Source organism: Stegodyphus dumicola, chromosome 4 (assembly GCF_044657685.1).
Source record: "Stegodyphus dumicola isolate Sdum_Otavi_A_Nest chromosome 4, ASM4465768v1".
Lineage (NCBI taxonomy): Eukaryota > Metazoa > Arthropoda > Arachnida > Araneae > Eresidae > Stegodyphus > Stegodyphus dumicola.
Window position 1 is genome coordinate 1428729 of NC_140771.1, and position 16123 is coordinate 1444851.

Sequence of the window (16123 nt, forward strand, 5' to 3'; positions counted from 1 at the left end):
TTATTTCATATTTTGTAAGACTTACACACATTTTTTTTAACAATCTCTACGATTTGAAAGAGAGCAGCGATAACACTTTTTCGAAATAAAGCGGATTTTTATCTCCAGCGCGCGAGACTGTTGCCATTCGGAAAAGCGTGTGCGAAAATAAGCGTTTTCAGAGTTTTTATTTAACGTCTCGGCTCATCCTGCGAAGATGAGAATGGTCGAATTGGCTTTTCACGAATTTTTGGAATCCGGGGATACCTTTCTCTAAACTCAACTCACCACCTTTCCGGAGAAGATGATGATAAAAAACAAACAAATATATGTTTTTGCCATGATATGTTATTTCCATGTTAATTCTTTTATTGATATTGAGAAAAAATATTACATTAAATTTAAATCATGAAATCATACGTATACGTCCTGAAGTATCAAAAGTTTTTGTTTCCTGGTTTGGAAATAAAAATGTATTTAAGGATTGGTGTTGCATGTAAAGAATAAACTAATTTTATCCATTTTAAAATATTTTAACGCATTTCCTTTTCAGATGCACATAGAACTTATACATTTTGTTTTGGTTGCAGTCCGCTATTCGGTTACATTTTTCAACAGCGATAACTGCCTAGAAATACAATAACAGTAGCCTTTTACTAAGTCACCTATGAAGCGGAAAGCAAACACTGAGAAGGGGTAGAAAGCCCATGTGCTGATAAAAAACACGTCATATTAATAATAAAAATAAACTGTTAGTAGATTTCTTTTACATACCTAAAGTGGGAATAAGCTGAAATTTTTCCACATTTCTTTTACAAGGAAAACATCAAATATCTTACCTGCAAAAGAAAATATATATATATATAATTTATTTCCTAAACAGTATTGATTAATTGATTATATTATCTCCTAAGTTTAATTAAAGTAGAATTATTTTAAAAGTGTGCATCCATACTGGTAAGTTATATTTTGAAAGATGTTTTGAAGTAATTTGAAAGCAAAATGTTAATAATGTTTTAACGGGGACTGGAGTTAAATCATCACGAAGAATAATATATCAATTGTAAAAGGAAAAATTAAAACAAATTTTTATTACACCTTTGATATATAACAGAATAGAAAATTCCCAACATGATGAAAATATATGAAAAAAAAAAAAAAAAAAAAAAAAGAATAATATCTGCCAATGGTACAAAATCTCGATACAACTACGGTTGATATCAATGGAAACGTTTTTTACACAAACAAGTGAAACTCGGAATATGAAAGAAGTCTCTTACGCAGAAGTACTAGGAAACAAAAATGAAACAAGTATTCTGGTTAAAAAAAAATAAAAAACACTGATATGTTTCAGATTTTAAATTACGTCCAAAGGGGCATTTTTTTAACATTTTGTGTGTTACATTTATTTATTAAATATCACGTTCTCCGTACTTACACCAGAAAATTCAGTTCAACAGCAATATCGCAAAATAGTTTAAAATGATTAGTGTATCTTTAGAATTTCAAATACAGAGACTCACGCGCTGGAGATAAAAATGTTTTTTCTGTGCAAATTGCCATTGCTCGCTTTGAAATCCTCGAGTTTGTTAATCAAAAATTCGTTAAAGTTTTACAAAATAGGAAATCGGTCACAAAACAAATTCCAAATTTCAAATTTGGTCTTCCACATGCTCATATTCGTAGGAGGATTACGTCATTCAAAATTCGATGGCTCTATGTACCGTTCTTTTATCACAATGCGAGAAATATACATACAGGGCGATAATACGTTTGTGGCAACAGTTTGAAAAGTGATTCGCCATTTGTAGTGAATCGGCGCAAAATCGCAAAACGAAAACAATAGTCCTTCAGGGGCAAAGCCCCTTTGGATAAAAAAAAAGAAAAAAAAAGAAAAGGCAAGCGATCAATTATTAAATTAAAAAGTATAGTTCTTAGTTTTTCAAACCAAGCTTTTTTTTTAAAATTTAACGATTTCGTCAAGAAAAGTTCTGAGAAATACCTAAGCAATTTCGTCACTTTTAGAAACTGTCTTCTTAGAGTAGTCGTGCAGATAAATTTATTTCTTCTTATTAATGTTTTTAAAAAGAATATATCGGAAATTCTAAAGATATGCTGTTTTTAAATATTTTGTGATTTTACTGTTGAACCGAATTTTAGGCGCCTCAAGCGCCAAGAACGTGATATTTAATAAATAAAGTGTAAATAAATAAAAAACGTAAATAATAAAAAGGGAAAAAAAAGGTTTCGTAAAGACATCTTAGTAAGAAAACTGAAAATTGGTGTGACAAACTAGGTAAGACTGAAAAAAATACAGAAAAATGTATGCCAACACTTCATCGGGCATACTGCTATGCTGCTTTTAAAATTTTTGTAATTTTGCCGTTGAATTGCGTATGGCGTAAATGCGAAAAAAATCATGCTTACAAATAAAGCTAAAAAGACAAAAAGGTTGGTAGGAGGGAATATAAAAGTACACTGTAGATTGCGGCTCAGCGAGAGCGGAAAAAACCTTAACAAACCCTTTGAGCGACTTTTAAAACCTGAAACCTTTCAGTTTTTATTTATCTATTATTTGTAACCAGAGTTCGCGCAGTAAAATTATGTTCTATGGCTTTATTTTAAGAAAAGTTTTTAATGACATGCTGGAAGAAGGGAGAAAACACATAATTAAACAAACGGTTGTTTTCATTAGAAAATTCTCCCTGAAGACATTTCTCCAAATACTTGCCCAACAAAGTTTAACAAAGCATTGTTAGATGGAAACATTTTTTTAAGCAACAGCAGATTGAGTAGTAAAATTTCCCTTATTACATTAAGTAAGTTACTTTAATGAAATTATCTGAAACATAATTAAATTTCTTAATGGGAATTAATAATAATATATAATGGGAATTAATAATATATAATAATAATAATTTCTTAATGGGAATAATAATAATAATAATAACATATAATTAATAATTCATTCATTAATAAATAATACTCAGTTTAATAATAAATGAATAACAGTTTCATAATAAATGAAACTCATTTTCATTAACCATTAAACTGTTTCTACTAGTATTAATATACAATTTGCTCCAATCCTTTACGATATAATTATTATTTTTGAAATTTTAAGCCCTTCTTCAGTCTTTTTTTCCCTCAACCTTCGGTTTTATACAAACAGACCACCTAAAACATTGCTCAAACTATCTAGATCTAAACACTAAACCCTATTTCTTGCACGATTGTGGGAATATTTTTTCTTTCAAGCCATATTTATAGTTATCTTATGTTTCTCAGTCTCTAGTTCTCAGATTACAAAGACATCCCAACAATACCTCAGTCATAGTAGCAGCAAAATACTCACGGTACCCCCTCATTCCCTTTCTTTTCCCATGCTACATCTGGTGGCTATTTTGCTTGCGCAGATTTTACGTAATCTTTTCAGACTTTCTCTGGTTTGCCTTTTGTCAGTTTCAACTTCGAATCACTGGTTACTCTCATATACTCAAATCACTAGTTTCTCTCATATACGCAATCTTTTCAGAGTCTTCCTCTGGTTGCCTTCCATCATTTTCAACTTCGAATCGCTAGTCACTTTCATACATACATAGAAATAACATTTAAAACAATTGTGTTTTTAAGAAAGAATATTATATCACACGCCTTCAAATATAAATTTCTTTAGTGTTTGTTTTCGAGTCAAGCTCTTATTTTCACTTTAAAATTTTATATTTTATATTCCTCAAAATCTTTTGCTTTGATATTTTCTCGTCATACACACACTGGCGAATGAATTAGAAACCCAAGATGAATATTTCATTGGACCAACTTTTGTACGGGTAACTGCTATGATCCGTTTGGGCATAGAGTCTATATGCTTCTAGAATGCATTTAACGTCCAAAAAATATCATGCATTGGCTATGCAGCTTTTTAGATCTTGTAAATTAGTCGGAAGAGGAGAGTGCTTTCGGATGCATCTTTCCACCCTATCCCACAAATTTTCTGTGGGGTTAAGGTCCGGGCTATAGGGTGGCCAGAGAAGGTGTTGGAAGTCAGACTGATGTTTAGCGAATTTTGAAAACTTCTGGCACGATGTATAGTTGCATTACCGTCCATGAAGTATCCGTCGCCATCAGGGTAAAAATGCAGCATTGCAGGGTGCACTTGATCTGCCAGTATGTCTAGGTATCTCACGGCTGTTTGCTAACCGTCGAGGAACCCAGTGCACCCCTTCCATGGCAGCAGAACATGCCCCTTATCATGATACTCGCACAAGAACCTTGCACAGTGCGAAAAAGGCAAGATGGCTTCATGGGGTTCTTGCCTAATTCGATGTCTTCCGTCAGTGCAAAATAAGGTGTAGTGTGATTCATCCGACCATCTTACCCGTTTCTAATCTTCAGCTGTCCAGTGTCTTCTTTCCCGACACCACTGCAAACGAATTCTTGCATGTCGGGTAGAAATGATTGGTTTTCTCACAGTCATCCGACTATGCATTCCTATCCTCTGCAGTTCTCTGCGCATGGTTCGAGTTGAAATCCGTTGGGAAGAGATCTGGTTGACGACCCGTGTCAGTCGAAGCACAGTAGAGTCCCTGTTCTGTCGTCCAATTCGTCGGAGATGCCGCCGATCACTGTCTTGGAAAAACTGTTTTCTAACCGCAGTTACGTCTTCCAGAGAAGGACTGTGGGTTCTGATTGAAACTTTTGAAAACCTTTGATATGGCTGCTTTCGAGAACCCAAATAGATTTGCTGTCTTCGAAATAGACACTCCTGCTAAACGGGAACCAACAATAAGCCTTTTTTCAAATGGTGAAAGATCTGTCGTTTTCCCCATTGTACTTCATTCATCGTAAAAAGCACTCTTACACCTTGCTTAGACTAGCATTCTAACCACGTGTAACCCACGTCATAATCCTAGCACGCATTCAAATGAAAATCTGAAAAGCTATTCACTAGCCAGTGTGTGTATTATATCTTTACTTAGTAGTTTGATACAATGAGTGCGAAAATAAGCATTTTCAGAGTTTTTAATTCGGCTGATTAAAGTTGTACGAAGATGAGAATGGTCGAAAAATGGCTTCCCACGAATTTTTGGAATCCGCTTGTACCTACCTCTCTCGGAATTCAACTCCCCGCCGTTCCGGAGAAGATGATGCCACATATAAACAGACAGACGCATAGATTTTAATAGTACACAAAATGTATGTTTTAATTCTAATTTGGATTTTAAATGGACAGGCCAAGTAGTAAGCCTCCTTTGTATCTGAAGATTATTAGTTCATTTCATGTATAATGAACAAATTAAATCACTAAAGTTAAAGAATAATGTAGTTCCTTTTTTTTATTAAGTGTTCTTATAAAATTAATTAAATTTTTGCTTAATATACAACCAATACCTTTTTTTATTATTCACTTTTAAGAAAATCAATTCGTTGGAGCTCGTCGGACCTAACTCCTTTTATTTAAATCGGCAGAGAAAGAAAATATCGAATCCAAATCTGTTTCGAGTAGTGAAGTAAATTTTAACAGAAAAAGCGATTACCATTTCGACGAAGTAAACCAGTTTGTCGCAAGTTGTATTCAGTGTTTACTTAAATTTACATTCGGCAACTGTCAACTAAATTTCCACGGTTCTCTTTACAGAGATAGCGGGGGGTCGTTCACAATTCGCATTAAAAAAAGAAAAAATCCATGTTCAGGATACGTACATTATGAATCAACTTGTAGCATAGCGAGTTGATAAAAACAAAAATGATAGACGTTGGGTAAGGTCGGGAAAACGTGCGTTTTTTTTTTTATTGCTAATCCTATCTTTTTCTTTCTTTTTGTAACTATAATTTTAGAAATGCACAGCTATATGGTCTTGTATCAGGATATCCAGATTTGACAGAGCCGATTCTTTTAAGGTACAAGAGGATACTATATTTAATAAATCAGTTAATGCTCTGGCTATGTTGATGATGTTGATATAACTGCAAGATCTACAGCTGTGCTGGGAGAAACGTTTTTAGCACTCGAAAATTCAGCCAGCGAAATAAAGCTCAGAGTAGATGTGGAGAAAAATAATATATACATATACTGTGGTAAAAAGGAAAATCACCTAAAATGGTTGAGCCTGGCTTAATTAAATTTGAATCTGAAAAATTTCACCTATTTGTGCTCTGAAATTAACTATTAAAATAATAATAATCCTGAAATCAGAAAAAGGATTATTGCTGCAAATCGACGCTTCTTTGGTTTAAGACCTCTTCTGAAACCCTATCTAATAATGAGAAGGACAACAACCCTATTATACAAGATGTTGATAAAATCAGTCTTAACCCATGCTTCCGGAGACGTGAACTCTGGCTATGAGGGTGGCATATTTAATTATGGCAAAGCACACTAGGGCTATCTGCCTAAGGGGAGGGATGCCTTCGTGGAGTACTTTCTAAGGGGAACTGGCTCGTATACGCGTTACACATGGCGAAAACCACGAAAACACCCATGCAGCGAGCCCGTTCGCGGGATTCGGGCCTCGGATCGAACTACCAGTGTTCAGCGACTTTACCGCTCGGCCGCTGGTGGGCCTTGGCTATGAGGGAAGAAAGAGCATCGGCGATCTTTGAAAGGAAGATTCTAAGAATTATTTTGGTGCTGTTTTGGAAAATAAATAATATATGGCGTAAACGGTGGAACTCCGAACTCTACAAAATTTATAAAGATGAGGATATTATTAAATCCAGAAAATTAAAAAGAACGAAACGCTTCCTGAGAATGAATGCATAAGGTCTTTAAAGCTCCGTTCAGATAGTGATATAAATGTCATAGAGGCCCAGTCATAAGGCATAAAAATCCCGGAGTTCCTTTCACATCTGTGAGATAGGGTCTTAGCCGTAGCCAATTAGATATGCTAAATTTGCGCATGCGTCGATTGTGTCTACAGCTTCTCTGCTCTGTTTTCCCGTTCAAGAGGTTTCGCGCGTTCGCTTTGATTGGTACACTTTTGTACCAAGCCGTCATAGAGTTGAAACATAGAACTTTATGCCAGAACCCCTAAACCAGTTTTTTTGACGTAGCAAGGTCTGGTTACCTAGCAACGAAGCTCGACCTAAACCAGTTACGACATTTATACCACTAAATCTGAACGGAGCCTAATGCAACTCCTATTTCTGGAAGATCAAGAGAAGACGGAGACCTAAGAAAAGACGGAGGGACTGCCTTGTTGAGTATTTTTCCATTCTAAAAATTAAGAACTGGAAGTGGGAAAGAAGCCCAGAAAAACTAAGCCAAACTGTATAAAACTTGAATATGCTTTTAAATAAGAATTGCTGAGTAAAAAAGCATGTAGTATGGGAATTAGTGAAGCTGCAATCGAAATACGTCATCTGCGAGTAGTATAAAAGTGCCTTTTCAGAGCAAGACTGAAAATGTTGCTGTGACACTCAGATAAGAAATCCGGGATAGCGAATTTGTAACAATGACCTCCATCATTTGCCCAAAGAACTGCTATGGAGAGCTGTTGGGAGAGAAGAGGCTGGACAAAGTCACACAAGTGGCCAGACGACTAAATGCGAGTCCTTCTGTGGTTCACATACTTTGGCAAGAATTTCTGACCAGAGATTCGACTTCCAGGAGGTTCAGCCATGGATGGCCAACAGCTACGATGAGCGCTGATGACTTATATTTGCTTATGACTGCGCAAAGGAAAAGAACCTCAACTCCGACCCTCCCTTGTTGCAGCCATCGGAAGGTTGGTGTCAATGTCAACCTTGCGTAGAAGGCTTCTCGCAGAATGTCTGTGCGCGAGGCGACAACCCAGTTGCGTGCCGCTCACGTCACGTCGTAGAAGGGAGTGCCTGAGGTGGGCACGTCAATATGTCCACTAGACGGCTGATTAATGGAGGGCTGTTATCTTTACAGATCTGTTCAGGTTCAGCCTCCAAAGCGATAGTAGGTGTTACTTGATTTGGAGAGAAGCTGGAACCCGTTGCCACCCATCAAACATCCAGGAAAAGAAATGTGTACGGAGGAGGCCTTGACTGTGTTTGGGTGGTATCTCTTTGGGTGGACGTAGAGACCTCCATGTCTTTCCACGTGGAACCATTAATGCTCAGGCCTATACAGACGATATCCTTGATGCTAATGTGCCTTATGCCGTGGCAATATGTGATAATTTCCTGCTGCAAGACTACAACGTTAGTTCGCACAGGGCTCTCATCGTGGATGATTATCTTCAGCAGCAAACAATTCAGCGCACAGAGTGGCCAGCTCGATCTGTTTGTGATAGTCTTCGAATTCGATGGAGTTTTATGCAAGATCTGCACCAAAATTATTGTTTCGTACCTGAATTCATGTTGCGGCAATACAAAAGGATTGATATAACATAGTTTCCATATTTATGTCATATTATTTATCATTATCTGCCATATTCATACCATGAGTTCATGCCATACTAACTGCTCTTGTTAATTTACGGCCACCTTATAAGCTATTTTCTTCCCTTTCCGCATGACTTAGTGGTGTACCGGTAGCTCACTCGGCGCGTATTCGAGAGGTCCAGCAAGACGAGTCTCGGCGAAGGCATTGCCCATTTTTCATGTCTCTTGCTTCAAAATAACCTCTACAGTGCGCCTAAACTAAAGGGTGGTGGACAATAATTAATTCGTCACCATCAGGATTTGGTAATTGGGTCCCCTAATCCCCAATCGTCCTTTAAAAGGGGTATTTTCTCCCTCTTTCCAGCATGCCTTCGTGGTGTAACGGTAGCACACTTGGCGCGTATTCCAGAGGTCCAGCTTCGAGCCCCGGTGAGGAATCTGCACATTTTTCATGTCTCGTGCTTCAAAATAACATAATGACTCTACAACCTTAAAAATAAATTACAACTTTTTTTTTTTTTTTTTTAAGTAGAAATTTTTATTTTTGGAAATAAGCCAAAATAAGGTTTAAAAAAATTTTTTTTTTAAATTCCATTATTTAAAAACGCTGCATTTCTTTTCAGAGCATGATTTTGGATTATCCGTGGACATCATCCCCAGGATTAGCCCTGTTAAGCTGAAGTCTATTGTATATTACACGTTAGGACTTTATTTAATATGTATACTGTCATAATGTATTACATCAAAAATGTTTTGTTTTTATTAAGTTTTTGTTAGGATAATTTAGCATCAATCAATCTCAGTTTTTTCTAGGAAAAAGAAATAAACATTATTCACTTCTGGCTTGACAACTTTCTTTAACAATTCAGTTATTTTCTACGAAAGGAAATTTTAAACCAGAATTTTTTTCATCTGTAAGGCGATCATTTTGTAAATTTTCGAATTCAGTGACGTCAATTACTAAGAGAGAAAGTTGGCTTGACATAATTAACGCTCGGTTAGTCGGAAAAGACTTCGGAAGTCCTCAGCCTGACCATCATTTTCGCAGTCAATCCTTTAATTTAGAACATAGTACAGACACTTTTTTATTCAAATGTTATTTTCCGTGCTTCTTATAACTTTTCTGAAGAAGTAAGGACCTTTGATAAACGCAGTATGCTATATTCTTGGCACGGAATCACTTCCTGATATCCATATATGTGTCAATAAAGCAAAACTATGTGGACGAGAAAAAAATAAATAAATAAGCACAATGATTTTGAAAACATCATCGCCGATTTGTTCTAATTTTCACGTGAAACGAAGGCAGCGAAGGTCAAAAAGTGTGTACACAGCACTTCGGTTCCAAAATTCCGTCACAGTTAAGTGACGCGCTACTCTTGCTTTTCGAGGACACCGATTCGTAACGCTCCACTTCGCACCATTTTTCTTCCAGGACAAAAGATCTCAGACAAATAAAAATACCACAATTGGTTGTAGACATATACAAAGAATTAAAACATCCGTTTGCCACATATATCTTTAAAATCAACAAACACCTGAAGAATTCAGAACACAAGTGCTGTAACTATATAGTATGTCACAGGTTGTACAGCCAGAAATGAACTTTCAAGAAGGAAATTAATTTTGTGATGGTTTAAGTTTGTCATTATTTCAACAGGTAATTTGTTAACACATTAACTGCCAATTACAAAATAATTCGTAGCAAGCGATTGGGTCAAGTGGGATCGATTAAGGGACGACTCATTAATTGCTGAAGTTGTAATGATTCACTTCTGATGAGTTTATACGCGTTTAGGCGACATTGCTAAAGTCAAACAAGTCGAAGCGTGTCTGAGTGTAAATTAACTCGCAGGTGGCTACTATGCCATTTAATTGCACATGATAACTCGTGTGGCTTTCCTCCGAGGGAGCGGAGAAATAATGAAGAACATGCATGAATGTATGTATGTTTTTCGCATTGTGATAAAAGAAAGGTACCTATAGCCATCCAATTTTGAATAACGTACGTCTCCACCTGAATATGGACATCTGGAAGCCCTAATTTTGAATTTCATATTTTGTAAAATTTTAAAGAATTTTTGGTTAATAAACTCAACGATTTCAAAGCGAACAATGGCAACATTGTATGGGGAAAAAAATTATCTCCAGCGTGCAAGACTGTATATGGGAAGGTCTAAAGATATACTCATTTTAAAATTACTTTGCGATATTGCTGTTGAACTGAATTTGATGGTTTTAGTGCGAAGAACATGATATTTAATAAAGGTAACACACAAAATGTTAAAAAACGTCCTTTGGGCATAATGTAAAATCTGAAAGCTTTCAGATTTTTTTATATTGTTTTTATTTGTTTATCTAATTTTGTTCAATGATTTTTTTTTTTTTTTATTACCGACTTTCTGTTCTTCATAAAAAGTAATTGTGCCTTTTCATGAAAACCAGCATAAGAGCGCAGAGACCATCCGATTCGGAAATGTGTAATTGTATTAATATATTTATTTCTAAAACTTAAGCTCCTGCTTTGTGCTCTAGATTTTCTGCACAGATTGTTTGATTGTTTAAGGTCTCATCGTCGTTCATATGTAAATATTCTTCCTTTCCTTATGCTTATTCTGATTACTCAACTGTTGAAATTAAACTGCAAAAGCTGGATAATCTGCAAAAAGTTTTTATTCTTTTCTGGTGCCTCTTTCTTTTTGAAATCCTTGTACGAAATAAAGGGAATATTGTAATCGCGAAAAATTTCGGGTATCGCATATCAACGAAAATATCCATTTTGACTGCTCTCGAATACATTTAAACGATGTTTTTGCGTGACTTCTGTACGTAATGACAGAATAAAGAACTCTTTTTCCCAGAATGGATTTAAAATAATTTCAGAAGAGATTTTTTTTCCGTGATTTCTGCACGTACGTACGTATGTATCTCGCATAACTCAAAAACTCAACTTAGAATGTTGAAATTTTGTAGACGGGACTGCGATAACACGTAGTTCTGCACCTCCCTTTTCGGTTGCAATCGGATGCACCAAAAGTATATAAATATGTAAATTTTCATAATTTAAAATTTAAATTAACTTTATACGAATGAGAGAATTTTTGTTATACCCACCATGTTACCTGGCTCGGCGAGCTCACGTTTTTATTCTTATGTGTTGGTTAACAGTGCATTTTTTGCTTTAGAAGTAATCTAATTCTGTTGTTCTTATATTCAGGTAAAGGTTTTTGTGCTGCGTGCAATAGTTGTAGAATTATCAACAATTTAAAAGTTGTTTAAGTACTACTAAGCCTAGCGAAGCCGGCATTTGTTCACATTTGAAATTCGTATTAGAATAGTGAATTAAGTGAGTTTCTGTACCGACTTCAGTGTCTTTTTGCGGAGTGGGACCAAAAGTAAACTTCGTTTTGTAGACCGAAAAATCTTTCTTCCTGCCCGATGGCCGAATAGCTTTTCTATGTGTAGAAACTCTAATTTTAATTCCAAAGATTGTCTTTTTTCTTAAGTTCTTTTTAACTGTATTTGGTGTTTTATGTTTTTCTGTATTTTACAGTTTTTACTGAAGATGTTTTGAATGTATTTTTGCGTTGCCGCGAAGTGAGAATTGAATTCAATGAATGAGAAATCTTTCTCTAATGAAATTCGAGGAAATAAGTTTAAACGAAATGCAGCAAAAAAATGTACGACTTAATAGCCGTACAAGGAAGTCATGTGGTGTCCATCACGTCAGATTTTTATAAATTGGACAGTGATAACAAACTCTTTTGAAACCTGGAGGAGAAGGGGCTAAAAACAAAAGAGTATTTAAGATTTATTTCATACAGTAAGATCAGCATTATGATCTACTATATCAAATAATAGAGATTATAAGAGAGCATTATGATTTACCATATCAAATAATAGAGATTATAAGAGAGCATTATGATTTACCATATCAAATAATAGAGATTATAAGAGAGCATTATGATCTACTATATCAAATTAAAGAACATATGCACAGACATTCCATCAAAGAAATGAGAAAATTTTAAGCATATTCAACGATATGTTAGATGACAAAAGCAAACATGTTCTTTACATTTAGATAAAACGTTTTAAGAGAATCAAAATTCGACCGGTCAACCAGCATTTTGTGTCAAATTATACAAAAAGAAATCTTTCTTTAGAACTTCTTAAATTAAAAAACGTGGAATACAATAAAATAAAATTTATCGGTGATCTTGAGATGTCATTTATTTTCAGGACTCTTTGCTCTACAAATTGGTGGACTAGATCTCATCAGACGTGAGGCACGTGACCAAACTTCACGTGCTCTGACATGCAGGATCAAAGCAGTCTTCTATCTAGCATTTATACGAATTTCGTAAGGTATGACTAATCAACGTGATCGGAAATATTTGTAGTCTGCCGCTGTGCGTGGTGAAGTTATTTCTCACAGTCGCAGATTACCGGAATTTAGTAACACATTTTTGGCTCTTTGCAATTAGACACATGGAATAAAAATGCTTGGGCTGATTATCAAAATTTCATTTTAAAAAAAATATCTTTCAATTCCTTTTCATCAAGGCTAACTGAAATTCCATTACAGTGTTGATTTTAGTTGAATAATTATACAAAGCACAATGTTTCTCTCGTATATCTCTGCACGCAGATGTTAGCAATTCTGGAAAATAAAAAAGTTTTCTAACACCTGATCATTTCAGATAAAACTGATTTTCAGGAAAGATAAGAAATTGGAATTCTAGATTTCACCGAATCTTGGAAAATGTACGAGATGTTTCATTATTTGGAACTTACGAATCTTTATTAAAGAGGCCTTGAGCCTTTCATTTTAATATTTTGGAAAGATTAAATTTACTAATGCCCAATAGAACCGTTCATTATAAAAAAAAAAAAAAAAAAAAAAAAAAAAGAACATGATTGTTGCAGGTTTAGAAGTACACAGATCATCGCAATCTTCTCATAGCGGCCTTAAAAATGCCACGCTGTTCAGTGTGCCAGCTAGCAGAATTTAAGGGAATTTTTGAGCAAGCGGTGGGTTGTACCTCTCAGTTCTCGAAACAAACTTCAGAAATGTTTCAAAGCTCTCTATAAAAATAATATACCACTAAAAAGGTCTTAATATGTTTTTCAGCAACTTAGGCTATAGTATATAAGCGTTACGTCGCACAGATGATTCCAGTTGTCTACAAAGAATTTGCAGCGGACCACACAGAGATGAGAAAATCGTGTATGCGGTCCCCGCAAGTTACTGTTTTCAAGCTTTCAGGACGTGCCAGACGGCATGGTGTGACATCTCAGACGCAATAATTCGCTCCAGTTGACAGCGCAAGAGACATAACTTTATGACTAGAGTCACGAGATTTTAGCGTTCTGCACCGTGTGTTCGTCAAAGCCTCTCGATTTCAAGAGGGCTGACGGACCAATGATTTAGTTTTTCCTCTGATATCGTTCCATACATAACGTATCAGAGGATGTAAAATCCTGAAAACTTAAGGCGTGGCTAATTCAGTCTGAAGATTTTTTTCTCCTGAACTCTTGACAAGAAAGAGCTAGAATTCTGTTGAGGTTTCGGCTAGATAGACCCTCCTTAGCTAACTCCTCACGGCACGAGGACTATGATTCACCTCAATAAATGTTCTACGCTATCCATGAATTATATATTTGTAAAGAGCTTCTTGTAATTGTAATAAATATGTTTTGAATTTAAAATGCAGTAAGTATTACGCAACCTCGCAAATGTACCAATCATTATGAGGAGTCAGATGCGCTGTCTGCCGCCACCCAACACAGTGGTAACCCACAGTTACAAAAAAAACTGTTTTCTCAATACTACAGACTCTACAGCTCAGCGTTTCTATCTAGTTCTGTAACAAGGCAGGTTGTTCCCATTAGTATGCAGCTACTACTGCTGGTATAACATTAAGCTTTGCTGCTGAAAATAATTTACTGATTACCAAGTTTGATATTATGCATAGAATATCACACTTTCTATATTCTCACTGATAGGTTGAAATCGGATGCCACTCTTCGACGAAGTAACATACGCGAAGATTTCATTTATATGTTTCTAATATTTTGCATATATATTTTCACAAAGTTTATTCTTAATTTTGTTTTTTAACACTCGCAGATTTCAAATTTATTTTAGTTTACCCAATTTCATAATCTTTATATGATGTTATGGAATCAAGAAAAACTATAATAGCTGGGATAGAAATTTTGTTTCCCTTGAGCTTTCTTCTCACGCTTCTTTTCTTCTCAGCTCCCAAACTGTTGTTGTCATGGAGTGTTTAAAAAGTTTACAGTGTTGAACGGGGTTTAATTTCTAAAATTAGAAGTGGCGGAGCCCTGTGAAGGACCGTCAGCAAAGAGGAACAAGAGTAAATAAAAAAATAAAATGACTATTAAACTCTTTAATAATTTAAAATTAAATAGTTAATTATTATCAAATTAATTAATAGCTATTTAATTAATGTTTATAAATTGTTATTTAATCGAGACTCATTATATAATTAAATAATTAAAATTTAATTAAATGTAAAGAGGTAAATTAAAATTTAATAAGAGATTTTTAATATAATTTTATTGCTAAAAATAAAATTTTCCGAGATAAAATTTCTACTGAAATTGTTATTCAATTACGTAAAAGAAGTGTCGCAACCTTCTTATATAGGGATCCGGTGCGCTCCGGCTAGAATTATGATTTATTACAAAAACTAAGAAGCATCGGATCCGTGATCCAGTGGGCTCCGGCGCAATTTAAGCTCTGATCGAAGGGGGGGGGAGTTCTTTTATCATCACAAAAATAAAATATACTTAAAATATTGCTGATGAAAATTCAGATAATGCTAAAAAAAGGGCGAAACTGAATGAGGGCGTGAGGGTATGAATGGGTGGAAACAAAAATGAGGGGAATCTTGGTGAATGAGAGCGTTTTCTGCTCTTTGCTGATATAATTATAGCCATCAAGCGGATGTGTGTCAGGGGTAAAATGAGTTCTGAATCTGACTCCTAAGGATGAATGCAAAGTTGCTGGTTACGCTTTTCGCCCCCCCCCGTATTTGGTTACATTAGTGGATACTTTGGGAAGACGATATAAAGGACGTGCTTGAGCAGTTTATCTCAGTATTTCACTCTTATTTTACTCGCTGTAACTAAACGTACATTTAAGAACCCAAATTTTCCTTCCTGCGAGGATAACTAACTATAACCATCGATAATAATACACTAGATACTATGGCATGACGAGAAATTTACGCGTTTCTAAACTCCCCCAGATTTATTGCCTTTCTTAAAGGGAAAGGTTTGCGCATGTGAATGAAGGGACTTTACTTGAACGTCTCATGTTCTCACATCAGCTCGTATTTCTAGGAAAATAGAGTATTGCAAGATCTGCTTATTGTTAAACTAAAACGCTAGGAATTCTAATTTTTTTCCCCTTGAAATTGTGGCTCAGTTTTATAAAAAGAAGTACCGGAGCTCATCTTATTTAGGGCTTCGGTGCGCTCCGGCTAGAATTGTAATTTATCTTAAAAATTCAGAAGTACCGGCGCAATTTAAGCACTGGTGTTGAAACAATGTTGTTAGTTCAAGGAGTTTACACCAATATTTAAGTTTTATGAATTTTTCGATTTGCGTTCGATTATTTATTTTCCTGAAGTCTTCCTTATAAGCCGTTGCTTTCTAACGTGATATCAATGCCATATGTTCTTAAAGAAGTACCGTTAAAGCCTTTTTTTTCTCAGGCTAATAACAAGGAATTTTCAAGAATAATTTCAGGAATAAT

At 35.3% G+C, this 16123-nt stretch overlaps 1 protein-coding gene across 5 annotated transcripts in view; it reads right to left on the bottom strand.

The window, feature by feature from the left end:
* Positions 1-16123, bottom strand: part of LOC118202925 (zinc finger MIZ domain-containing protein 1-like) — a 1176934-nt gene that overhangs the window by 403752 nt on the left and 757059 nt on the right. The gene's annotated exons all lie outside the window — the stretch shown is intronic.